Genomic DNA, 25,660 nt, shown 5'->3' on the forward strand with positions numbered 1-25,660 from the left:
TTCAAGTAACGAAAAAAAAGCGTCCTTTTCCCAAAATACAGTAACATTTTTTTTTGTAAAAAATAGGGAAAAAAAGAAAAGTAAACATATTGGGTATTACCACGTCTGTATCGACCGGCTCTATAAAAATATCACATGACCTAACCCCTCAAATGAACACCGTCCAAAAAATAAGATAAAAACTATGCTAACATTTTTTGTCACCTTACATCACTAAAAGTGCAACACCAAGCGATCAAAAAGGTGTATGCACCCCAAAATAGTATCAATCTAACCGTCACCTCATCCAGCTAAAAATGATACCCTACCTAAGACAATCGACCAAAAAATAAAAAACTTTGGCTCTCAGACTATGGAGACACTAAAACATACTTTGTTTGGTTTAAAAAATGCTGTTATTGTGTAAAACTTAAGTAAATAAAAAAAGTATACATATTAGGTATCGCCGCATCCATAACAACCTGCTCTATAAAAATACCACATGGCCTAACCCCTCAGGTGAACCGTAAAAAAATAAAATAAAAACGGTGTCACCTTACATCACAAAAAGTGTAATAGCAAGCGATCAAAAAGTCATATGCACCCCAAAATAGTGCCAATCTAACCGTCATCTCATCCCGCATAAAACAATCGCCCAAAACATTAAAAAATTATGGCTTTCATAATATGGAGACACTAAAACATGATTTTTTTTTTGTTTAAAAATATTATTGTGTAAAACTTAGATTTTGCCACGTCTGTAATTACCGGCTCTATAAAATATTACATGACCTAACCCCTCAGGTGAACACAATAAAAATTAAAAAAATAAAAACGGTGTCAAAAGCCATTTTTTGTCACCTTACATCACAAAAAGTGTAATAGCAAGCGATCAAAAAGTCATATGCACCCCACAATAGTACCAGTCAGTCATCTCATACCGAAAAAAATTAGCCCCTACGTAAGACAGTTGCCCAAAAAAATAAATAAATACGGCTTTCAGATTGTGGAGACACTAAAAATAATTAATTTCAAAAATGCTTTATTATGTAAAACTGAAACAAACAGTTTGGTCATATTTGGTATTGTCGCATCCGTAGCAACCTGCTCTATAAAAATACAACATGATCTAACCCAGGGATGGGCAAACTGTTGCTCTCCAGCTGTTGTAAAACTGCAAATCCCATCATGCCCAGTCTGCCTCCAGCTAAATTGGGTCAAAAAAGTAAATTTTTTTGCATAAAAAAATACAATTTCTACCAATTTTTTTAAAAAATTAGCAAATTTCAAAGTTTCAGTTTCTCTACTTCTGTAATACATAGTAATACCCCCAAAAATTGTCATGACTTTACATTCCCCATGTCTACTTCATTTTTGTAGCATTTTGGGAATGATATTTTATTTTTTGGGGATGTTACAAGGCTTAGAAGTTTAGAAGCAAATTTTGAAATTTTTCAGAAATCTTCAAAATCCCACTTTTTATGGACCAGTTCAGGTTTGAACTCATATTGTGAGGTTTAGATAATAGAAACCTCCCAACTACACCCCTCAAGGTATTCAAAACTGTTTTTTCAAACTTTATTAACCCTTTAGGTCTTCCACAAGAGTTAATGGCAGATTGAGAAACAATTTCTAAATTTAAATTTTTTGAAAATTTTCCAATATAATCAATTTTTTCCAGGAGTAAAACAAGGGTTAACTGCCAAACAAAACTCAAAATGGGTTGCCCCAATTCTGTAGTTTGCAGAAACACCCCATATGTGGTCGTAAACTACTGTTTGGCCGAACGGGAGCACATAGAAGGAGGGGAACACCATATGGGTTTTGGAAGGCAGATTTTGCAGGACTGGTTTTGTTTATACCATGTCCCATTTGAAGCCCCCTGTTGCACCCCTAGAATAGAAACTTCAAAAAAGTGACTCCATCTAAGAAAGTACACCCCTCAAGGTATTCAAAACTGGGTTTACAAACTTTGTTAACCCTTTAGGTGTTCCACAAGAGTTAATGGCAGATGGAGAAACAATTTTGAAATTTCTATTTTTTGGAAAATTTTCCATTTTAACCCTTACTTTATTACTGGAAAAAATGGGTTAACAGCCAAACAAAACTCAAAATGGGATTCTGTAGTTTGCAGAAACACCCCATATGTGGTCGTAAACTACTATTTGGCTAAACGGCAGGACATAGAAGAAGGGGAACGTCATATGGTTTTTGGAAGGCAGATTTTGCTGGACTGGTTTATTTACACCATGTACCCTTTCAAGCCCCCTGATGCACCCCTAGAGTAGAAACTCCATAAAAGTGACCCCATCTAGGAAACTACGGGATAAGGTGGTTGTTGTTTTGGGACTATTTTAGGGGTAAATATGATTTTTGGTTGCTCTATATTACTCTTTTTTGAGGCAATGTAACAAAAAAATGTAATTCTAAAATTGTTTCTACATTCGCTATTTAGTTTTGTGGAACACCTAAAGGGTTAACATAGTTTGTAAAGTAACTTTTGAATACCTTGAGGGGTGTAGTTTCTTAGATGGGGTCACTTTTTTGGAGTTTCTAGTCTAGGCTACATCAGGGGGGAAATTCTAATGGGACATGGTGTAAAAAAAAGAACTGTCCATCAAAATCTGCCTTCCAGAAACCGTATGGAGTTCCCTTCGTTCTATGCCCTGCCGTGCGGCTATATAGCCATTTACGACCACATATGGGGTGTTTCTGCAAACAGAATTGGGGCAATAAATATTTAGTTTTGTTTGGCTGTTAACCCTTGCTTTATTACCGGCAAAAAGGATTCAAATGGAAATTTTGCCCAAAAATGGGTGTTTTGGCACCGTTTTTATTTTATATTTTTAACACCGTTCATCCGAGGCGTTTGGTCAAAAGTTATTTTTATAGCGACGACTTTTACGCACGCGACGATGCCCAATATGTATGGTTCTCAGACTTTGGAGACACTAAGCAGGCATCCTAAAACTGCGGCCCTCCAGATGTTGTAAAACTACAATTCCCACCATGCCCTGCTGATGGCTGTAGGTTGTCTGGGCATGCTGGGAGTTATAGTTTTACAACATCTGGAGGGCCGCAGTTTGAGGATGCCTGCATTAAAACTAATATTTTTTGGGGGAAAAAAATTGTTTCCGTGTCTCCAAAGTCTGAGAGCCATAGTTTTTTATGTTCTCTAGTGGACTGTTGGGGATTATAAAAATGTAGTACTCCATGGAAGTGTGATCCTCCCTGAAGCAATCGATAACGCAGAGGCCCGGATGATCGGGGCTTGTGTCGCACTGAGTGGTGGTGTCCTTCTGTATCCCCCTCCTGCGACACACTGCACTTTTTTGGGGTTCGTCCCTTCTTTCCAGTATGGGGGACCACACCTGGAAAGTGTTGGCCAGGGACGATCCGGGCGCCTCCAATTCCCGAGGTTCTCCGGCCTGCTCTTTCCCAGTCCGAAAAGATCAGGTCCTTGAGGACTGCCTCATAGAATTGGAGGAATGTCCCTGTGCTGCCAGCGCTTCGGGATAGTACAAAAGAGTTGTACATGGCAACCTGCACCAAGTAGACCGCAACTTTTTTGTACCATGCCCGGGTTTTGCGCATGGCGTTATATGGCGTGATGGTGGTGGGGGCTGGTGGGGGGGGTGGCAAGTGGCAGGGGGGGTCTGGGGTCTGATAGATGGATCAAAGAAAGTTTTGAATAAAAGTGCTTTTTTTTTCCTAACTAACTTTTCCCTTCTTTCCCTGCCTAACGGTGCCTCTCCCTCACTGATCCTAACCTACCTGGGTGGCGATGGGTGCAGGAGGGTGATGGAATGTGATTAGGGGGACTCAGGAGCTGGTGCTGGACGATGCTGCCGGGTGCTCGTGCAGAACAGGAAGAGGAGGGGAGAGAGGAGCGCAGGAAGTTTGAATCTCGCGCCTCTCTCCCCTGCACCAATCAGCAGCCTGGACAGCAGTGTTCAGCACCAGGGCCAGCACCGCCTCTCCAAATCTTCGGACTGCGATTGGTGGTGTATAATTACACCACCGATCGCAGTCTTTTTCCGGTTCATCGGGTCACAGGACACCCGAATGGACCGGAAACGCAGAAAACCGCAGGTCTGAATTGACCTGCGGTTTTCTGCGATCGCCGATACGGGGGGTCAAATGACCCCCCCCTGCGTTGTTACGGGATGCCGGCTGAATGATTTCAGCCGGCATCCCGTTGCGATTAACCCCCGCGGCGTCGGAATGCCTATTTAAAGTTAGGACGTACCGGTGCGCCCTGAGTCCTTAAGGACTCGGGAAAAAGGGGGCGTACCGATACGCCCTGCGTCCTTAAGGGGTTAACATATACGCTGGGGATGGGGAGGACCGCTCCATCCTGTCTCTGGATGCCGAGAAGGCCTTTGACAGGGTGGAGTGCCCCTTCCTATGGGGAACTTTGAATAGAATGAACCTTGGTGAACATTTTATTAAATGGATACAGCTACTCTACTCTGGGTCTACAGCCACTGTTAAGATAAACGGGATCGATTCAGAACAGTTCCCCCTACAGCGAGGCACCAGGCAGGGATGTCCCCTCTCACCTCTTATATTTGCTCTGGCGTTAGAGCCCCCATGTAGAATTAGACAGACTAAAGAGATTATTGGCTTTGGAGGGAGGGGAAGATTAGCCTGTATGCGGACGACATTCTCGTTTTCCTGGGGCAGGGGTGGAGGGGTGTCCCACTCGTAATGAATATTTTGGAAGAGTATGGCTCTTTATCAGGCTATAAAGTGAATTGGGAAAAGTCTGAACTCCTCCCCCTTGTTCGAACACCTCCCGATGGAGTTTTAGGTATTAGGCCACTTAGCCTTACTGATTCTATTCGATATCTGGGTATTAGAATTAGTGCAGATTTGACTAGATATAATCTCCTAAATATAATTCCTATGATCAATAAGGTGAAGGAGAAGATTCGAACTTGGCAGAAGTTACCCCTGTCACAGGCAGAAAGGATTGCACTGGTCAGGATGGTGGTCCTTTCTATAGCCCTGTACCCCTTGACAGCATGTCCGATATGGATTGATGATTCATTTTTCGGGCTGCTGGATAGATTGCTGAATGAGATAATCTGGGGAGGGGAAGGGTCAGGATTAAGCAAAAATATCTCTGCCTCTGTGAGAGAGATGGTGGCCTCTCCCTCCCCTTCCTTCAGGGATACTACATTGCAGCTCAGATAATGTGGTGGGTGGGGCGGGGGGGGGGACCATCAGTCTGCGAGGCTGCTGAGTATCCTGTCAAGGGACTTCCAGGGGCCTTACGGAGATATCTTCTCTATTTTGGAGACCAGGCATCCAGGGAAAAGAAAAAAACAGTGTTTAATCAGCGATACGTTAGACAGGGTTTGGAATAAGACTAAAAAGATATTGGGTGTAAGTAGTCCCACTTATTTTACTCCACTTTAACACAATTGTAATTTAAAAGATGTGATTTATGTTGAGGATTATAATTATTGGGATTCACGCGGTATTAACCGCTTAACTCATATAATATCACATGGTAGTCTCATCCCTTTGGACGAATTACTAAAGGGTACAAATGTCACCCTTTTAGATAGATATAGATATTCACAAATTAGTTATGCATTCACGAGCACTCAGGATAAAAGTCTTTTGATTATCAGGGCAAATTCCTTTTTGGATTATTGTTTTAAATTTAGGGATACACAACTTACCCTTTCTCAAATATATCGCAGATTTCGGGACTGTTTAGGAGAAATAACATCATTTAAAAGCGAGGGAGGCTGGGAAGCTGAATTAGGCGATGGGAGTCCTGTTGATTGGGATATAGTATATCAAAATATAAAAAAGTATCGATATCCCAAAAATATAGACTAATCCAGTTTAGGATTGTACATCGCCTGTACTACTCCCCCGCCTTCCTTGCCAAAATATATAAGGAAAGAAAGGATATGTGCTGGAAGTGCTCGGCTGAAAATGCTGGTCTAAGTCATCTGCTATGGAATTGTCCAGAAATAAGTGGATTTTGGACCAGTATTTATGAAGCTCTATATAGAAGATACAAGATTGAACTGAATCGCTGTTTTATGCAGGCAATATTGGGTCTCCTCTCTCCTACTGATTTAATGCCAGATTAGAGTGTCTTTGGAGAGTTTCATGGCCGCAAAGGCCTTGATTCTCAAATATTGGGGCACCAAAAATAGCCCTAATTATTTGGATTGGAGGGCTCGGATAGATACCATCGATGCTTATAGAAGATTAGCAAGAAAATCAGAGTAATATTGGAAAGGGTAGGTTTTTAATTATTCTCTTTCCCGCTCCAAAAAGTTTTGGTTATTTATGGCACTAGGAAACGATTCTAGGTGATAATAAGGGTACAGTCGGACCCCACAGCAGTGCATCAAGAGAGGGGGGTGGGTAAAAAGGGTCAATTATATAAATTGGTATGATTATTTGTTATTTTTTAAATTATATGTAACTGAAGTTGTATTTTTGGCTTAGAAAACAATAAAGAATAAAAAATAAAAAAACATCCATAAGTCGCCACACCTCACTAATTGACCCTAAAGGTCCCCTGGTTCTGATAACTGACCATCCTTGCTTCCCTCCGGGACGCTCGTCTCGGCCCTTCACTCTGGGGCATGAAGACTAGCCCGATCAGATTTTCCCATGTCCTCTCGGGATCCTCACTGAAACCTCTACCTCAACTACATGGAATCCCCACCCCATGAACCCGCAACTCTTTTGAATATTTACAACTAAAGCACTTCCACTCATCCATGTGTAAATCCCACACATTGATTTGAAACCTCACAACATTTGAGCATACGTGCATCTCCCCCTCAGCTGTTTTTAGAAACATATCAACCATATATAAGCTGCTGCTGGGAACAGGACTTGGGTATTCCTTTCACCCCAGTCCAATGGAATAGAAGATTTCTTCTATCTCACAAAGTACTGATCTCTACTAAAGCCCAAGAAACTAGTTACAAAGTTATATCCAGATGGTACAGAGTACCTGCAATTTTCCATAAATGGTTCCCCACAGTGTCAGATCGCTGCTGGAGATGTCACACGGAGGAGGGCACGATGATCCATATCTGGTGGCATTGCACATTCTACGTCCTTTTTGGAACCTTGTACACAGGGTTATCAGAGAAGTAACGGGCATCCCCATCCAGAATTCCCCGGAAGCTCTTCTATTGTTTATACTTGACCTGAATATCCCTGCCTACAAAAACTCCCTTTTGAAATATATGGTCTAGGTAGCAAAAACAGTAATACCACGTCATTGGAAATCCATTTCTCCCCCATCACCGGAGGAGTGGTTTGAGGAGATTGCCCTATACCAGAGAATGGAGGACCTTATTAGTGTGACGCCCTTGGATACCTCATGATACTCGAAGACGTGGGGCCCATGGGACGCGTTCCGTACCTCGGAAACTTTTCGGAACATACAACTGTAAATTCCACATATCTAGACATTGTCACCTTCCTACCCTCCCCCCCTTTCCCTCCCACTGTCTTATGTCCTCTTTTATGTGTCTTCTCAAATAGTTGTTTCTGTATTGATTTAATGTTAGTTTCCACACTGTTACGTGGATTACTATGTTAAGCACTAAATATTTTCCATACCAAATGACACAGAAAAGAAAATGTTTTGTTAAAAACTTCAATAAAACATTAAATGGTAAAACAATCTCGGAATGGCCTGGATGAGTAAAAGCATTTTAAAGTTATCACCACATAAAGTGACACATTTCAGATTTGCAAAAAATGGCCTGGTCCTTAGGGTGAAATATGGCAGGGTCCTTAAGGGGTTAAATGTAAAGGCAAACAGATACTGACAGTCTTGGTGCAGCAGGACACTAAAGAAAGCATTTGCCAGGTCTATCACTGTGAAACACGCAGCAGTGGATAGAACTTGTGACAGTAAGTTATGTGGGTTTGGCACTATTGGAGTTTGTAAAACTGACAACTTGTTAACTTTTCTAAGATCATGAACCATCCTGTAACTGACAGGCTATCCTTTAACTGGTTTCTTCTTTATTGGGAACAGCGGGGTATTAGTGGGAGATACTGTTTTTATCAATACATCGGCCTGGAGAAAAGCATCAATTTGACTGGCCACTGCAATCTCCTGGGAATGAGGGGGTACTGCTTTACTTGAGGGGGCTGAGATCCTGGCTTAAGATGCACAGTGACTGGAGACACAGGGAATTTCCCTATGTCTGTTTTTTATGTTGCCCATAAATCCTTCGGTACCACCTCAAGAACAGCCTGGTCTACAAGGGTTAATTCTGATGGTTCAGTCTCAGGCAGGGCCAGTGTCGCTATTAAGGGACATAATATTTCCTCTGGGGCCCCAAAATCTACACAGGTAGTGCCGTTGGGGTAAAAGTGTATGTGGGTTCCCAGAGCTTGCAAAATATCAGTCCCTAAAAGAGGTTCTGGCAGGTTTTTTGTAACTAACAATTGGGTAACAACCGTATTGTCTTTTATCTTTAGTTTAACTGGCTCAGATTCACAGACAAAAACTGTTTCTCCTGTAAATCCCACAGCCGGTACATAACAAGAGGTTAACTGATGTGGCTGCAAGAAACTCTGGTCTACTACTGTTTTGGCTGCCCCCGTGTCAACCAGGAATGGTACTGCCTTTCTGTTTCTGAGTATACAACAATGTACCTTGCACAACTTCTCCTCTCCATCCCTCAGTTTCAACCTTGCAAGCTACTTTTATCCATATATCAACGACTTCTTCACAGCCACGATCCTTTATCAACCATAATGTGTCCTTTTGAATCTTCCTCGGAGCGTCCTCCCTAAATCAGGGGGCCACTGTACTAGTACCCCTAGGGTTAAGATTCCCATACTTCATCCCTGCCTTCTCCAACACTCTGTCCACATTCTTCAGACCCTCTTTACCTCCTCTTTCCTTCACCAATTGTGGCGAAACCAACCTCGCCACTGGGTGCTGGAGAAGCCTGGTTGCCAGCCTCTTGCCCCAGGATTATGGGCCCTCTCATCAGCCCATGCTAAACTTAAACCCCATAGCGATTTGACTGTGTTTGTGGCATCTGAGCGCTGTTCGGATATATTGAGCGCTCAGATCCAAGCCATCTGGGGATAAGTTGAATGTGGGGGTTCTGTTCAGTTTGATAGGAGTTATGTACACTGCTCAAAAAAATAAAGGGAACACAAAAATAACACATCCTAGATCTGAATTAATTAAATATTCTTCTGAAATACTTTGTTCTTTACATAGTTGAATGTGCTGACAACAAAATCACACAAAAAAAAAATATGGAAATCCAATTTTTTAACCCATGGAGGTCTGGATTTGGAGTCACACTCAAAATTAAAGTGGAAAAACACACTACAGGCTGATCCAACTTTGATGTAATGTCCTTAAAACAAGTCAAAATGAGGCTCAGTAGTGTGTGTGGCCTCCACGTGCCTGTATGACCTCCCTACAACGCCTGTGCATGCTCCTGATGAGGTGGCGGACAGTCTCCTGAGGGATCTCCTCCCAGACCTGGACTAAAGCATCTGCCAACTCCTGGACAGTCTGTGGTGCAACGTGACGTTGGTGGATAGAGCGAGACATGATGTCCCAGATGTGCTCAATTGGATTCAGGTCTGGGGAATGGGCGGGCCAGTCCATAGCATCAATGCCTTCGTCTTGCAGGAACTGCTGACACACTCCAGCCACATGAGGTCTAGCATTGTCTTGCATTAGGAGGAACCCAGGGCCAACCGCACCAGCATATGGTCTCACAAGGGGTCTGAGGATCTCATCTCGGTAGCAGTCAGGCTACCTCTGGCGAGCACGTGGAGGGCTGTGCGGCCCTCCAAAGAAATGCTACCCCACACCATTACTGACCCAATGCCAAACCGGTCATGCTGGAGGATGTTGCAGGCAGCAGAACGTTCTCCACGGCGTCTCCAGACTCTGTCACGTCTGTCACATGTGCTCAGTGTGAACCTGCTTTCATCTGTGAAGAGCACAGGGCGCCAGTGGCGAATTTGCCAATCTTGGTGTTCTCTGGCAAATGCCAAACATCCTGCACGGTGTTGGGCTGTAAGCACAACCCCCACCTGTGGACGTCGGGCCCTCATATCACCCTCATGGAGTCTGTTTCTGACCGTTTGAGCAGACACATGCACATTTGTGGCCTGCTGGAGGTCATTTTGCAGGGCTCTGGCAGTGCTACTCCTTGCACAAAGGCGGAAGTAGCAGTCCTGCTGCTGGGTTGTTGCCCTCCTACGGCCTCCTCCACGTCTCCTGATGTACTGGTCTGTCTCCTGGTAGCGCCTCCATGCTCTGGACACTACGCTGACAGACACAGCAAACCTTCTTGCCACAGCTCGCATTGATGTGCCATCCTGGATAAGCTGCACTACCTGAGCCACTTGTGTGGGTTGTAGACTCCGTCTCATGCTACCACTAGAGTGAAAGCACCACCACCATTCAAAAGTGACCAAAACATCAGCCAGGAAGCATAGGAACTGAGAAGTGGTCTGTGGTCACCACCTGCAGAACCACTCCTTTATTGGGGGTGTCTTGCTAATTGCCTATAATTTCTACCTGTTGTCTATCCCATTTGCACAACAGCATGTGAAATTGATTGTCACTCAGTGTTGCTTCCTAAGTGGACAGTTTGATTTCACAGAAGTGTGATTGACTTGGAGTTACATTGTGTTGTTTAAGTGTTCCCTTTATTTTTTTGAGCAGTGTATTTTTGTGTAGTTTTGCTGTTGTGAATAGAGGTATTTTCTGTACCTAGTTGGCTTACCACACCCAGTTAAGCCAATTATCTCACACAGTTAAGCCAATTAACTCTGTAAAAACTGGTTTTTGGCAGAAAAGCCATGCTTCCTTTGGTCACAAAGAACTTTTACTAACTTTTGAACCCCTGGTCTAATTTGTGCCATTTTTGGATATGTTAAATGTCTATGTTTTATGCAATAGCTGCACAGTTAAATATTCTTATGTCTTTTATTGTCTTTTGCTACCATGTGGCTAATAAAGTTTTTCCTCTGCCCTTGGAGATAAATTGGATTACTTCCCAATTGTCTCCAGGACAGAAGACATTGTGTAAAACTGTGTATTCTCCTGCCTGTGATAATTACATTAACCCATTGTGTAAGGTAATTGTATCACAGGCAGAGGGGAGGATTTTGTGTGGGAGTGTCTGAGTGTATTGTACGTGTTTACTGGCTGTTTTACAAAACCCTGTGGGTGGTACTAATGTGTATATTAGAACAATAAACCCACAGCTCTGGCTGTCCACTGCTTTACCCTCAACACGGAGCTTGGTCTCGTTCTTGGGGGGATTCACTGTATGCTGTTAGAGACTGATTGCTAGGAGTGTAAGCCGCTTGGGTGCATTTCCTATTCGTCTGCTAGCAGCTATTCGTGAGGTTCCGTTCGGAGTATGCAGCATTCATATGGTTTCCCGTTCGGGAGTTTGGTGTTCTGTAAGTAGCTGTGCCTGTAGCTCTGGAAGGGGAAGATCGCCTAAACGGTTTTAACCCCTTTTATGCCCGGGGTGTCGTAAACACCAATGTTTTGGCTGTCTTATAACCTTCGGATATACTAAAATTATTCCCCATTGCTCTTCAACTGTACCAGAACAACTATAGAAAGTAACAAAATTCAGACATGTTTCCCCTCAGTTTTCTCAGAGCTTCCTAACTATATTCACCTAGTGTACTCTGTTACTGAGATTTATTATACAAATCAAATGTCTACAAACCGGAAATCAGAGTCCAAGGACTTATCCTGCAAGTTGATCCAGAGGAAGGCAAAAAAAAAAACCCTGTGAGGTAAAAGCCAATTTTCCCCACTTAAGGGGAAAAAAATGTCTTCCCGACTCCATTCAGGCAATCAGAATAACTCCCTGGATCAACGAACCATCTCTAGTAGCTATAGCCTGTAATATTATTACACTCCAGAAATACATCCAGGCCCCTCTTGAACTCTTTTAGTGAACTCACCATCACCACCTCTTCAGGCCGAGAGTTCCATAGTCTCACTGCTCTTACCATAAGGAATCCTCTTCTATGTTTGTGTACAAACCTTCTTTCCTCCAGACGCAGAGGATGTCCCCTTGTCACAGTCACAGTCCTGGGGATAAATAGATGATGAAAGAGATCTCTGTACTGACCCCTGATATATTTATACATAGTTATTAGATCTCCCCTTAGTCGTCTCTTTTCTAAAGTGAATAACCCTAATGTTGATAATCTTTCAGGGTATTGTAGTCCCCCCATTCCTGTTATTACTTTAGTTGCCCTCCTCTTTAACCTCTCCAGCTCTGCTATGTCTGCCTTGTTCACAGGAGCCCAGAACTGTACACAGTACTCCATGTGTGGTCTGACTAGTGATTTGTAAAGTGGTAGGACTATGTTCTCATCACGGGCATCTATGCACCTTTTGATGCAACCCATTATCTTATTTGCTTTGGCAGCAGCTACCTGACACTGGGTTTTACAGCTTAGTTTGCTGTTCACTAAAATTCCTAGGTCCTTTTCCATGTCAGTGTTACCCAGTGTTTTACCATTTAGTATGTACGGGTGACTTGCATTATTCCTTCCCTATGTGCATAACCTTACGTTTGTCAGTGTTAAACCTCATCTGCCACTTCTCTGCCCAAGCCTCTAATCTATCCAGATCCCTCTGTAGCAGTATACTGTCCTCTTCCATGTTAATTACTTTATGCAGTTTAGTGTCATCTGCAAAAAATGATATTTTACTGTGCAAGCCTTCTACAAGATCATTAATAAATATATTGAAGAGAATAGGGCCCAATACTGACCCCTGAGGTACCCCACTAGTGACAGTGACCCAATCTGAGTGTGTACCATTAACCTCCCTCTGTTTTCTATCACTGAGCCAGTTACTTACCCACATAGAGACATTTTCTCCCAGTCCAAGCACTCTAATTTTATATACTAACCTTTTATGTGGTACAGTGTCAAATGCTTTGGAGAAGACCAGATATACGACATCCATTGATTCACTGCTGTCAAGTCTCCTCATAGAAACTGATTAAAGTAGTTTGACATGACCGATCCCTCATAAAGCCATGCTGATATGGCATTATTTGCTTATTTTCATTGAGGTACTCCAAGATAGCATCTCTTAGAAAACCTTCAAACTGTTTACCCACGACCGTCCTAAAGTTAAACTTACCGGCCTAAAGTTTCTGGGCTCTGTTTTTGGACCCTTTTTGAATATTGGCACCACATTTGCTATGCGCCAATCCTGTGGAACATTCCCTGTCAGTATAGAGTCCGCAAATATCAGAAATAAGGGTCTGGCTATGACATTACTTAATTCTCTTAGGATACGGGGGTGTATGCCATCCGGTCCTGGCGATTTGTCTATTTTAATCTATTTAAGACGCTGCTGTACTTCTTCCTGGGTCAGACAGGGCACTTTTAATGGGGAATTAACTTTTACATTCTGCATTTCATCTGACAGTTTATTTTCCTCAGTGAATACAGTGGAGAAAAAAATATTTAATAGCTTTGCTTTCTCCTCATCACTCTCTGCAACTCCGCCCTCATCACTCTGTAGAGGGCCGACACCTTCAGATTTATAGTTTTTACCATTTATATAATAGAAGAACATTTTAGGGTTAGTTTTGCTCTTTTTGGCAATTAATATCTCGGTCTCTATTTTTTCCTTATAGTTTTTCAGTGCTTCCTCCCCACCCTCCTGTTTTAGTGATGTAAATGATTTTTTTGTCATTTATTGCTTTCTTTACAGTTCTATTTATCCACATTAGTTTCTTCTTTTTCCTTAACCTTTTATTACCATAAGGTACAGTTGTGTTCAAAATAATAGCAGTCTGTTTAAAAAAGTGAATAAAGCTCAAAACCCTTCTAATAGCTTTTATTTCAATACACACGAATGCATTGGAAACACTACACATTCTATTCCAAATCAAAACATGAAGAAAAATATATCAAATTTGTGTTGTTCCTCTACAATAATTGAAGAAAAGTGAATATTAGACTGTTCGAAAAAATAGCACTGTTTGTATTCTTCTTTACAAACTCAAACATTCACTATATAAACTGAAAAATGTTTGAAGATTTTGCTTACCTTTGAATCACTTAACCAATATTTAGTTGTATAACCACTGTTTCTGAGAACTGATGTACATCTTTGTTGCATGGAGTCAACCAACTTCTGGCACCTGTGAACAGGTATTCCAGCCCAGGATGATTGGACTGCATTCCACAGTTCTTCTCTATTTCTTGGTTTTGCCTAAGAAACTGCATTTTTCATGTCACCCCACAAGTTTTCTATTGGATTAAGATCCGGGAATTGGGCTAGCCACTCCATAACGTCAATCTTGTTGGTCTGGAACCAAGATGTTGCACGTTTACTGGTGTGTTTGGGGTCGTTGTCTTGTTGGAACACCCATTTCAAGGGCATTTCCTCTTCAGCATAAGACAGCATGACCTCTTCAAGTATTCTGATGTATTCAAACTGATCCATAATCCCTGGTATGCGATAAATAGGCCCAACACCGTAGTATGAAAAACATCCCCATATCATGATGCTTGCGCCACCGTCTTCACAGTGTACTGTGGCTTGAATTCAATGTTTGGGGGTCATCTGACAAACTGTCTCCGGCCACTAGACCCAAAAAGAACAGTCTTACTTTCATCAGTCCACAAAATGTCTCTTTAGGCCAGTCAATGTGCTCTTTGGCAAATTTTAACCTCTTCAGCACATGTCTTTTTTTCAACAGTGGGACTTTGCGGGGGCTTCTTGCAGATAGCTTGGCATCACATAGGCGTCTTCTAATTGTAACAGTACTCACAGGTAACTTTAGACCTGCTTTGATCTTCCTGGAGCAGATTGTTGGCTGAGTCCTTGCTATTTTGGCAATTTATTCTATCCGTTTTTCGCTTTCTTCCACGTCCTTCAGGTTTTGGTTGCCATTTTAAAGCATTTGCGATCATTTTAGCTGAGCAGCCTATAATTTTCTGCACTTCTTTATAGGTTTTCCCCTCTCCAATCAACTTTTTAATCAAGGTATGCTGTTCTTATGAAAAATGTCTGAAATTACCCATTTTCCTCAGAATTTCAGAGAGAAATGCACTGTAACCAGCATGTACAACATTTGCTGCCTTCCTTCCTTAACCCCTTAAGGACGTAGGGCATACCGGTACGCCCTATTTCCCGAGTCCTTAAGGACTCAGGGCGTACTGGTACATCCTAACTTTAAATAGATATTCCGGCGCCGCGGGGGTTAATCGCAACGGTGATTTCAGCCGGCATCCTGTCACAACGCCAGGGAGGGTCATGTGACCCCCCGTATCGGCGATCGCCGCAAACCGCAGGTCAATTCAGACCTGCGGTTTGCTGCGATTCCTGCAGTTTCTGATCCCCGCGGTCCCTGACCGCGGGGATCAGAAACTTTAGTATTCCTAAAATATATCTGTATCCCCCCCCCTGCACCCCTGAGTGATTTTAGCCTGGTGGGAGGTGCAGGGGGAGGGTTGCGGGCGGTGCGGCAGGCGGGATCGCGATCCTCCGCCCTCCTCCCCTTGAATAATCGTTGGTGTACAGTGGGTATACCAGGGTGTCAGAACATTGCTGCAGATGTCAGCCGTTTAACCCTTTCCATACTGCGGTCCGTAAGGACCGCTGTATGGAAAAGGTTAACTATCATCGGTCAGGGAGCTCCCTCCCTCTCCCATCGGGGGCTGCTGTGCTCAGGCGTCCTGCTGTCCATGGTGCTGAACAGATCTATGCTAAAAGCATAGATCTGTTCAGTGTAAGTAAAATACAGTACAGAACCCTATATAGTGTACTGTACTGTATTATACAGACATCAGACCCATTGGATCTTCAAGAACCAAGTGGGTCTGGGTCAAAAAAAAGCAAAAAAAAGTGAAAAAGTTAAGGAAAAAAAACACATTTATCATTGAATAAAAAAAAAATAAAAAAAATACACTACACATATTAGGTATCGCCACGTCCGTAATGACCTGATCCATAAAACGGTCATGTTACTTTCCCCGCACGGTGAACGCTATAAAAATAAAAAAATAAAAACTATGAGAAAATTGAAATTTTGCCCACCTTACTTCCCAAAAAAGGTAATAAAAGTGATCAAAAAAGTCGCATGTACGCCAAAATAGTACCAATCAAACCGTCATCTCATCCCGCAAAAATCATACCCTACCCAAGATAATCGCCGAAAAACTGAAAAAAACATGGCTCTTAGACTATGGAAACACTAAAACATGATTTTTTTTTGTTTCAAAAATGAAATCATTGTATAAAACTTACATAAATAAAAATAAAGTATGCATATTAGGTATCGCCGCGTCCATATCGACCGGCTCTATAAAAATATCACATGACCTAACCCCTCAGGTGACCACCGTAAAAAAAAAATAATAAAAACGGTGTAAAAAAAGCAATTTTTTGTCATCTTACGTCACAAAAAGTGTAATAGCAAGCGATCAAAAAGTCATATGCACCCCAAAATAGTGCCAATCAAACCGTCATCTCATCCCGCAAAAAATGAGACCCTACTTAAGATAATCGCCCAAAAACTGAAAAAACTATGGCTCTTAGACTATGGAGACACTAAAACATTTTTTGGGTTTTAAAAATGAAGTCATTGTATAAAACTTACATAAATAAAAAAAATTGTATACATATTAGGTATCAATGCGTCCGTGACATCCTCCTCTATAAAAATACCTGATCTAACCTGTCAGATGAATGTTGTAAATAACAAAAAAAAACGTGCCAAAAAAGCTATTTCTTGTTACCTTGCCGCACTAAAAGTGTAAAATAGAGCAACCAAAAATCATATGTACCCTAAACTAGTACCAACAAAACTGCCACCCTATCCCGTAGTTTCTAAAATGGGGTCACTTTTTTGGAGTTTCTACTCTAGGGGTGCATCAGGGGGGCTTCAAATGGGACATGGTGTCAAAAAAAAAAGTCCAGCAAAATCTGCCTTCCAAAAACCGTATGGCATTCATTTCCTTCTGCGCCCTGCCGTGAGCCCGTACAGCAGTTTACGACCACATATGGGGTGTTTCTGTAAACTACAGAATTAGGGCCATAAATAATGAGTTTTGTTTGGCTGTTAACCCTTGCTTTGTAACTGGAAAAAAAATATTAAAATTGAAAATCTGCCAAAAAAGGGAAATTTTGAAATTGTATCTCTATTTTCCATTAAATCTTGTCCAGCACCTAAAGGGTTAACAAAGTTTGTAAAATCAGTTTTGAATACCTTGAGGGGTGAAGTTTCTTAGATGGGGTCACTTTTATGGAGTTTCTACTCTAGGGGTGCATCAGGGGGGCTTCAAATGGGACATGGTGTCAAAAAACCAGTCCAGCAAAATCTGGCTTCCAAAAACCATACAGCGCACCTTTCACTCTACGCCCCGCTGTGTGGCCGTACAGTAGTTTACAGCCACATATGGGGTGTTTCTGTAAACGGCAAAGTCAGGGCAATAAAGATACAGCCTTGTTTGGCTGTTAACCCTTGCTTTGTTAGTGGAAAAAATGGGTTAAAATGGAAAATTAGGCAAAAAAATGAAATTCTCAAATTTCATCCCCATTTGCCAATAACTCTTGTGCAACACCTAAAGGGTTAACAAAGTTTGTAAAATCAGTTTTGAATACCTTGAGGGGTGTAGTTTATAGAATGGGGTCATTTGGGCGGTTTCTATTATGTAAGCCTCGCGAAGTGACTTCAGACCTGTAGTAGTCCCTAAAAATTGGGTTTTTGTAAATTTCTGAAAAATTTCAAGATTTGCTTCTAAACTTCTAAGCCTTGTAACATCCCCAAAAAATAAAATATCATTCCCAAAATAATTCAAACATGAAGTAGACATATGGGGATTGTAAAGTCATCACAATTTTTGGGGGTATTACTATGTATTACAGAAGTCGAGAAACTGAAACTTTGAAATTTGCTAATTTTTACCAATTTTTTGTAAATTAGGTATTTTTTTATGCAAAAAAATTATTTTTTTTTACTTCATTTTACCAGTGTCATGAAGTACAATATGTGACGGAAAAACAATCTCAGAATGGCCTGGATAAGTCAAAGTGTTTTAAAGTTATGAGCACTTAAAGTGACACTGGTCAGATTTGCAAAAAGTCCTTAAGGTGAAATAGGGCTTTGTCCTTAAGGGGTTAAATAAGGGCAATAATTGCCATCTGTTTTTCAAAGAGTGAATGACCTCACTCATTGAACTCCACACTGCTGTTATTTTGAACATGCCCCTTTTAATAAGTGATTGAATTACAGAGAATCGGCAGCATGCATGTCATGACTGTTGGGTCTGTTGGGTTTCTATTACTCTACTACACCTGCTAGTAAATGATTTGCCATGTAGAAATATCATTACTACCAAAAACAGTGATTGATCAGGTTAGTGATGTCTGACTGCTATTATTTTAAACACAACTGTATGTACCTCTCACAATTAGCTTTTATGATGCTTTTTAAAATATTCCATTTTGTTGCTGTATTTTTATTTTTGAGGACTTTGTCCCAGTTATTTAGGTCTATGGCCTCTCTTAGTTGGCTAAATTTAGCTTTTTTGAAGTTTGGTATTTTTGTTCCTCCGTGAAGAAACACTCATCTCCCAGGTGTCCCCCAACCTGCACATCTGTTGTTCTGTCAGTTCTATTAGTTAATACTAAGTCCAGTATAGCCATCCCTCTAGTCGGGTCCTGAACCAGTTCGGAAAGGTAATTGTCTTTGGTTATTGCCAAGAACCTGTTTCCTTTATGAGATATACAGGTTTCAGTTTCCCAGTCTATATCTGGGTAGTTGAAGTCCCCCATAATAACCACCTCATTATGATCTGCCGCCTCGTCTATCTCGTTTAGTAGTAGATTTTCTCTGGACTCTGGTATATTAGGTGGTTTATAATAAGCTCCTATTAGTATTTTATTATTATTTTTGCCTTCATGTATTTCTACCCACAGTGACTCCACATGTTCATGTCCCTGACTTATATCTTCTCGGACTGTGGGCTTTAGACAGGACTTTACATAAAGGTAGACCCCTCCCCCTCTCATGATCAGAAACTAAACCCAACAATCATAGCTATTTTCAACTTTCAAGGTTCTTTATCAATATGGACTCGACTTTATACGTACGTTCCTTTAACAATCTCTCGAGCAAGACAACCAGTCAGGGAGGCACAGATATAATGTAAGATAAAGTCTCTGACCTTGCAGTGTAGCTGGCCAGCTAAGACTTGTCCTAGTTTACTAATATAGCTTGTATGTTTATGCAGCTGGACCTGCCAATAACCTTAATACAGTTCCTATGTTTATGTGTTACAGACAAAAGCAGAGTTATATACTGTAACATCATGTTTTGGATGTCATATAACGGTTATATTTTGTGTTCACAGAAGCAGAAAAAGATAATATGCCTTTAAGATTCATTTTGTAATGTAAGGTAAGCTCAGTGACACAGCAGAAACAACAGAAAGCATAGTGTTAATCTGTTGTTGCTGGGCAGAAGTCTAGACCAATCACAGCCAGCTTCTCACACAGCAAGAGTTTTCACTAGAGTTGAGCGGACACCTGGATGTTCGGGTTCGACAAGTTCGGCCGAACTTCGGAAAAAAGTTCGAGTTCGGGACCCAAACTTGACCCGAACTTGACCCCGAACCCCATTGAAGTCAATGGGGACCCAAACCTTTGAGCACTAAAATGGCTGTAAAAATGTCATGAAAAGGGCTAGAGGGCTGCAAATGGCATCAAAATGGTTAAGAGCATGGCAAGTGCTCTGCAAACAAAAGTGGATAGGGAAATGACTTTAAATAACATAAAATATATAAAAATTAAAAATAATAATCTTGATCTAGGAGGACCAGGTCCATATGGAGTAGGAGTTGAGGAGGCGGTAGATGTGGCGGTGTAGGTGGAAGTGGCGGTGGAGGAGGAGGTAGCCTACACTGGTTTTTGGTTTAAAATTTTATTTTTAAAATTAGGGTACACCCCAAAACATTGGGAAATATAACCTGTGATAACCCCCTCCAGTCATGTTAAACACACGCTCAGACAATACACTGGCTGCAGGGCAGGCCAGCACCTCCAAGGGGTAAAGGGCAAGCTCAGGCCATGTGCCCAATTTGGAGACCCAGAAGTTGCAGGGGCTGACCCCTGTCAGTCAGTTCGTGTAGGCGTGTGCACACTTACTGCCCCACCATGTCGCACGTCCCCATGATGTTCACGATCCAATTTGATATCTGCTCTATCAACTTTCGATGTTCATTTATGCGCCTACCATGGTGATCACGGGTGGCGGGGAATCAGGGTTCCAGGCCAGAGAAGGAGCGTGAGAAAGAGAGACCACATCCAAGGGAGGATACATTTTTTCAAATTTAAAATTAGAGTTAAAATATGGGAGAAATTATTAAAGCATAAAAGTGTGACAACTTTTCAAAGTTTAAGCATTGAATGAAAGGATGTGGTGCGCATTAATTACTTAATAATTTATTGAATTTTATTGCCTGTCACCTATGCATAGCAGGTGTTTATTCACGTCTAAAATTGTATAATGTCAACCCAAGAATGTAACAGAAAAATGATTGAAATTTATTAAGCTGTCAACTAGGTAGAGGAGGGGTATATTACACCCAAAAATTTGTGAATTTCACAAAAAAATTTAACTGACAATTTTTTTTTCCGGTCTACTATGGTCTCGGTATGCATAGTGGTACATCACACCCAAAAATTGGTGAATTTCACCAGAATATATAACTGCCAATTTTTATATTTTTTAACCTGTCTACTAGGTATAGCAGTGGTACTATACACCCAAAAATTTGTTTTTTTCGCCAGAAAATGTAACTGACAATTTTTATTTTTTATTTTTACCGTTCCACTAGGTATAGGGTGAATTTCACCCTAAAATGTAAATGACAATTTATTTATTCTTTAACCGGCTGTCACGGAACCATGAACCAGACGTACAACAAGAGATAAATGAAAATAAGAAGGCTTTATTGAAAACGGATGGTGAAACCGAGCAGAGTCTTTGCGAAGCCAGAGGTCAGGAACCAGAAGGGTAGTCAGACGAAGCCAGGATCAGGAACCAGCAGGGTAGTCAGACGAAGCCAGGATCAGGAACCAGCAGGGTAGTCAGACAAAGCCAGGATCAGGAACCAGCAGGGTAGTCAGACGAAGCCAGGATCAGGAACCAGAAGCAGCAGCAGTCTTAGAAGCATGTGAACACAAGAGGACCAAGCAAGGAACTGAAGCCACAGACCTCCTATATATATGAGCTAGGCATCCAGCTCCTCCCAGGGGAAGGAGGAGCCGCAGGGTGGAAGGCTACAAGAAACCCAGACCCCAAGATGGCCGCCAGCACATGTCAAACGAAGGAGAGCAGCAAGCAGGTAAGACCATGACAGTACCTCCCCCTCAAGGGCCCCTCCTCCGCGGAGCACAAAACGGTTTCTGAGGGAAGCGTGCGTGGAAGGCTCGGAGCAAGGCAGGAGCATGGACATCTGCGGAGGGAACCCAGGAACGCTCCTCTGGACCATAACCACGCCAATGGACCAAAAACTGCAACCGACCGCGGACCAGGCGTGAGTCCAGGATATTGCTCACCTCATATTCCTCACGATTGCCCACTTGGACCGGACGAGGCCGAGGAACCGAGGAAGTGAAACGATTACACACCAGTGGCTTCAACAGGGAGACATGAAACACGTTGGAGATCCGCATGCCAGGAGGAAGCGCAAGGGCATAGGCTACCGGGTTTACCCTGCGAAGCACTCGGAAGGGACCAACAAAGCGAGGCGCCAGCTTGGGAGTGGGCACTCGAAGGTTGAGGTTGCGGGTGGACAACCATACACGGTCTCCGACCTGGTAGGAAGGAGCAGGCGCTCGTCTGCGATCAGCCTGGAGTCTCTGGCGCTGCGCAGAGACCTCAAGGGACTTCTGGATCTGTACCCAAGAAGCACGTAGGACGGAAAGGTGATCCTCCACAGCCGGAATATCCTGGGGAGAGAATACCTCCGGTAACACGGCAGGTTGGAACCCATAATTGGCCATGAAGGGAGACGTCCCAGAGGAAGAGTTCACCGCCGTGTTCCTGGCAAACTCAGCCCAAGGCAGGAGGTCAACCCAATTGTCTTGGTGATCGGAGACATAGCAACGAAGGAATTGCTCCAAGGCCTGATTGGATCGTTCTGCGGCCCCATTGGACTGAGGGTGGTAGGCCGAGGAGAAGGAGAGATGAATCCCCAACTGGGAGCAAAAGGCGCGCCAGAACCTGGACACAAACTGACTCCCCCGATCCGACACAATCTACTTAGGCAAACCGTGCAACCGGAAGACCTCCCTGGCAAAAATCGTGGCCAACTCTTGTGCAGAGGGTAACTTCTTGAGAGGAACACAGTGGCACATTTTGGAAAACCGATCCACAATCATGAGAATGACCGTATGGCCTCGGGATGCAGGGAGGTCCACAATGAAATCCATCCCCAGGTGTGACCATGGGCGCTCCCCGGTGGCTATGGGTTGCAGAAGGCCCAACGGAAGGTGCCGAGGGGACTTACTCTGGGCACAAACGGAGCATGCCGCTACATATGCGGCGATGTCGGAACGTAGGGAAGGCCACCAGAACAGACGTGAAACAGCCCAGGACAGCTGATTCTTTCCAGGATGCCCCGCGGTCTTGGAGTTATGGTAGGTTCGCAACAACCGAGTGCGCAACTCCTCAGGCACAAAACATCTGCCGTTGGGTCTCCCAGAGGGAGCACCAGATTGAGCCGCCAAAATCTGCTCACCCAGGGGAGAGGTCAGGCTGGTGCGAATGGCGGCCAGGATCTGATTCGGAGGTATGACCGAAGTCGGAATCGACTCCTCCCTGGACAGCTCGGAGTACTGTCGTGATAAGGCATCCGCCCTGATGTTCTTGGAACCGGGTAGGTAGGAGACCACGTAATTAAAACGTGACAAGAACAGAGCCCATCTGGCCTGACGTGGTGTCAATCTCTTGGCCTCAGAAAGGTAGGTCAGATTCTTGTGGTCCGTCAGGATGAGAACCGGAACCACCGAACCCTCGAGCAAGTGCCTCCATTCTTTGAGGGCCTGCACGATGGCCAATAACTCCCTGTCACCAATCTGATAGTTGCACTCCGCGGAAGACAGTTTCCGGGAGTAAAACCCACAAGGAAGCAGAGGACCCTCTGGTGTTCTACGCTGAGACAGAAGGGCGCCTACTCCCGTCTCAGACGCGTCCACCTCGAGGACAAAGGGCAACCCAGGGTTGGGATGCGACAGAATCGGAGCCGACACAAAGGCGGACTTTAGGGCCTCAAAAGCTCGGATGGCCTCGAGCGGCCAGACCTGGGAATTACTGCCCTTCCTGGTCAGATCCGTGAGAGGCTTGGCCAGCATGGAAAAGTCCCTGATGAACTTCCGATAATAATTGGCGAAGCCCAAAAAGCGCTGCAGGGAACGAAGACCACTGGGCTGGGACCACTGTAAGACAGCCGAAACCTTCTCAGGATCCATGGAGAACCCCTCAGCGGAAATGATGTAACCTAAGAAGGTTACCTGGGATCGGTGAAATTCGCATTTCTCAAGCTTACCGAACAGCTTGTTCTCTCGTAACCGTTGCAACACTCGTCTGACATCCAGAATGTGGGCCTCCATGGATTCAGAATATACCAAGATGTCATCCAAATAGACTACCACACACTGCTGCAACAGGTCACGGAAAACATCGTTGATGAATTCCTGAAAGACTGCGGGCGCATTGCACAACCCAAAGGGCATAACCAAGGATTCGTAATGACCGGTCCTGGTGTTAAACGCGGTCTTCCACTCATCGCCCGCCTTGATCCTTACCAGGTTATACGCCGCCCTCAGGTCGAGTTTGGTAAAGACCGTGGCCCCTTTAAGGCGATCGAACAGCTCGGAAATCAAGGGTATCGGGTAAGCGTTCTTGATCGTGATGCGATTGAGACCCCTGTAATCGATGCAAGGCCTCAACTCACCGCCCTTCTTTTTCACAAAGAAAAATCCAGCCCCTGCCGGGGACGAAGATTTGCGAATGTGTCCGCGTGAAAGCGCCTCCCTCACGTACTCCTCCATGGCCTCATTCTCCGCTACCGACAGTGGATAGACTTTGCCACGAGGAGGAACGGCACCAGATTGTAACTCTATGGCACAATCGTATGGGCGGTGCGGAGGTAGGGCAACCGCGCGCACCTTATCGAATACATCCCGGTACTCCTCGTATTCAGGAGGCAACCGAGAGTCCGAGGAAGTACACAGCAACTTGACAGACCCATGGATGCAACTAGCCCCACACTGCGGTGACCACGAGAGGATCTCGACCGATCTCCAATCGAAAGTCGGATTATGCTTCTGGAGCCAGGGGTACCCCAAGACCACCGAGTAGTGTGGAGACGAAATAACCTGGAGGCAGACCGACTCTCTGTGAACGGCACCAATGGCTATCCCCACTGGAAGGGTCTCATGAGTCACGTGTGGCGGCAGAAGGGGTCTGCCGTCTATCGCCTCAAGAGCCAGTGGGGAACCTCGAGCCTGCAGAGGAATGGAATTGGCGGCAGCGAACACACTATCAATGAACAAACCACCAGCACCAGAGTCCACCAACGCCTGGGTCGTCACCGAGCCCCCGACCCAGGAGAGGACAACAGTGATCAGTGGTTTGTCAACACGGGAAACCGGGGACGAGGAGACTCCACCCAAGATCTGCCCCCGACAGGATCTCAGGGTACGATTGTTTCCCGGACGGTTCGGACATGCCAACCGAAAATGCCCACCGAGACCACAGTACATGCATCGGCCCTCGCGTCTCCGGAGTGCCCTCTCCCCCTCGGACAGGCGAGCAAACCCCAGCTGCATGGGTTCACCCCCAGACAAGTCATCCCCAGGAGGCGTGGGAGGAGAGGGAGGCACGGGTGGGACAGCAAACGTAGGCACCAATCTGTTAGAAGACCTCCGCAGGTTCTCCTTAAAGGAAGGTCTCTCCCTGAGTCTGGTGTCAATCAAAATCAGGAAAGAAATAAGAGACTCGAGCTCAACTGGTAGGTCCTTAGCTGCAACCTCATCCTTCAAGGCATCCGAGAGACCATGAGAGAAAGCAGCGACCAGAGCCTCATTATTCCAGCCCACCTCTGCTGCCAGGGTACGAAACTCAATGGCGTATTCAGCTACGGATCGTGAACCCTGTCTGATGGACATAAGGAGCTTCGCAGCAGAGGCAGCACGAGCCGGCACATCGAATACCTTCCGAAGAGAAGCAACAAAACCGGAAAACTCGGCAACCACCGGATTGTTGTTCTCCCATAAAGGGCTGGCCCAGGCCAAGGCCTTGTCCGAGAGCAGCGAGATCAAGAAGCCCACCTTTGATCTCTCAGTAGGAAAGGCATGTGGCAGCAACTCGAAATAAATGCCCACCTGGTTAAGGAAACCTCGGCACTGAGTTGGCTCTCCCCCAAAGCGCTGTGGAAGAGGGGCAGAACCGGTCATACCCCGACACACCGCAGGCGCAACAACAGGTGTCGGGGTAGACTCTGGCGCAACAACCGGAGCGGCAGTAGGAGCGAGCCCAGGAGCGACAACCGACCCATCGGCAACGGGAGCGAAATGAGCCGTGCGTTCAAGCAGGGTTTGCAACGCCACAGCGAACCG

This window comes from Bufo bufo, chromosome 6, assembly GCF_905171765.1.
Source record: "Bufo bufo chromosome 6, aBufBuf1.1, whole genome shotgun sequence".
Lineage (NCBI taxonomy): Eukaryota > Metazoa > Chordata > Amphibia > Anura > Bufonidae > Bufo > Bufo bufo.